Below are 2719 nucleotides of genomic sequence, written 5' to 3' on the forward strand. Positions count from 1 at the left end.
CTGCGGCCTTCGTAGGTGACGTAAATTCCCTGCTTTGGAAGTTTATTCAGCCTCTTTTCTTCACTGAATTTTCCTACTGAGCTATCCTTATTCTATTACTCTTTATATCCTTAATTAACGTTTAATTAAGCAGTTGTTTCCTGATCCTCGCCGACGCCGTCCCCGCTTCGAATTCCCTGGATCCACCGGGGCTGGACCCCGGCACAACCCCTTTATACCTAATAAGGGCAAATTTGGGGGTAAAACCATTTCTGCTTATATGCATATACCTGTATGTGTGCATGTTTATATAAAATATATGTTTGCTGCTAAGTCACGTCAGTCGTGTCCGACTCTGTGTGACCCCACAGATGGCAGCCCCCCAGGCTCCCCAATCCCTGGGATTCTCCAGGCAAGAATATGGGAGTGGGTTGCCATTTCCTATTCCAGGGGTTCTTCCTGACCTAGGGATGGAACCCTCATCTCTTACATCTCCTGCATTGGCAGGTGGGTTCTTTACCACTAATGCCACCTGAAAAGCTATATATGTATGTATGTCTGTGTATGTATGTGTGTGTGTATATATATATATATATATGGGCTTCCCTGGTAGTTCAGATGGTAAAGCATCTGCCTATAGTGCAGGAGACCCAGGTTCAATCCCTGGGTTGGGAAGATCCCCCGGAGAAAGAAATGGCAACCCACTCCAGTATTCTTGCCTGGAGAATTCCACGGACCAAGGAGCCTGGTAGGCCACAGTCCATGGGATCGCAAAGAGTCGGACACAACTGAGTGACTTCACTTCACTTTATATATATATGTATACACACACACACACACACACACACAAATGTAATGGGCCATGGTAGAAAATACACTTTCTACCAGGAGTTGTGGTCAGAAATATTCCATTTAAAGTCAATGGAATACATGGAGACAAAAACTGCAGCTTATAGAAAAAATAAAAATCAGATCAGATCACTCAAAACCTATATAATGTTGTAACTAGAGCAGTAACCAAAAGAATAATTTATACCTTGGTTGATAATTTAGATAGCCTAGACAAGCTACTGTGGAAAATTTTAAAGGTTCTCAGAAAGACAAATCTTGGGATGCTGACTTGGAGGTGTTGAACAAAAGCAGACAGAAATGGAGTTTGCATTAGCAGGGCTGCTGTTAATGTGAGCATGGGAGGAAGTGGACCGTACCTTTAGCAGAGAACCATCCAGGGTTATAGCTGCACCTCTGTAGGGACAGGGACTGGGTGCAGGAATCTATTTTTAAATATCTTATCTTCCCTAAAGCCCTTCAGCCTGAAAGTCTTCAGCCTTAAAATAGAGCTGGAACATTTCTGTGCAGCACTTAGGCTTAGAGCTTTTTTCTTTCCTGGCAAAATATTAAAGCCTGCTGCAGTTCTTCTGCCTCTCCTTGCCTAGGATAAAATCACATATGAACAAACACTGCTTCTGTACTAGAGCATCTTTACTATATACAATCCTGGCCATACGTCCCAGTTTGTTCTGATTTGAGCCTGCTGCCTTGGCATAATTACTGACATCACCCCTTTCATCCTCAAAAACCTGTGATGGAACAGTAAATTATGTGTCATTCTAATTATTTCATTACTTACCATATATTGTGGTAGAACAGACTTAAAACTGTATACAATAAGTTATAATGAATGCAGTGATAAACGGCAGCATGCATTGACAGAAATAACAGGGAAGACATAGTTAATAAGATGCTCTAGTGCTAGCCTCCACGAAGAACTGCCATTTAAGATGAAATGTAAGCAGGAACCAGCAGAGAAAGTGTGAACTACAGACAAGGAGGCAGAGGAACTAGCTTATGCAAAGGCCCTGTGGTGAGAAACCATCCAGAAGGCTTGAGGAAATAAGGGACAGGAGCTTAGGTGGAGAGGAGACTGGGATGGTGGGTTGAACTTGTGGTGTTGGTGTAGAGAGCTGGAGCCACAGGTAAATATAGACATTCATGTGGCAGGACTTACTGATGGATTAAATAGTCCTGAGGGAGACAAAGGAGATAAAGGTGACTCTCAATTTCTAAAAGAAACTGGAAAGCTGAGGATTCATTTTATAACTCTCTCTCTAAACTCTTAAGTATCTTTAGTGAAGTGAAAAGTGTTAGTCACCCAGACATGTCCGACTCTTTGCAACTCCATGGACTGTAGCCTGCCAGGCTCCTCTGCCCATGGAATTCTCCAGGTAAGGATACTGGAGTGGGTTGCCATTTCCTTCTTCAGGGGATCTTCCTGACCCAGAGATCAAACCCGTGTCTCCCACACTGCAGGCATCTGCAGGCATCTTTACCATCTGAGCCACCTCTGAGTCAGGTACGGAAAAGTAAAACCCGTGTGTTTACAAAAGAGGTTGGATTACAATTGCAGTTTTCACAGATGAAGCAAGTCAGGCTTGCTTGGCTAGAAGGCCAAACACTATATTTGCAGAAAAAGCAATTTCTAATTACCATGGATAAGCCAATTTCTAAATTATTTTACCCTCTCTAAAATTTGCATTTCAAAAAGACAGCAGAGATAAGGATACAAGGAACACCAGAGAGGATATCTGCATCTCAAAAATATAGGCAAGTTCTTTCTAGGATGAGTTTGTTTGCCCTTTGTTTAGTATTTACAAGCTTCATAAGATGAACAGGGAAGGTTTTGGGAGTGGTGAAAAGACTTTTGGAACCACCCTTCTGGTCCTGGAAGGACTATATCTGT

At 42.6% G+C, this 2719-nt stretch overlaps 1 non-coding gene across 1 annotated transcript; it reads left to right on the top strand.

Annotated features, from left to right (window-relative positions):
- The first annotated feature begins 582 nt into the window (after window positions 1-582).
- On the top strand, window positions 583-654 carry TRNAY-AUA (transfer RNA tyrosine (anticodon AUA)). The gene has a single exon. It is a non-coding gene; the product is annotated as a tRNA-Tyr (tRNA).
- Window positions 655-2719: the final 2065 nt, after the last annotated feature.

The sequence above is a fragment of the Bos grunniens genome, chromosome 22 (genome assembly GCF_055505025.1).
Source record: "Bos grunniens cultivar Pamir isolate PY7600 chromosome 22, Bosgru_T2T1.0, whole genome shotgun sequence".
In the NCBI taxonomy this organism is placed as follows: domain Eukaryota; kingdom Metazoa; phylum Chordata; class Mammalia; order Artiodactyla; family Bovidae; genus Bos; species Bos grunniens.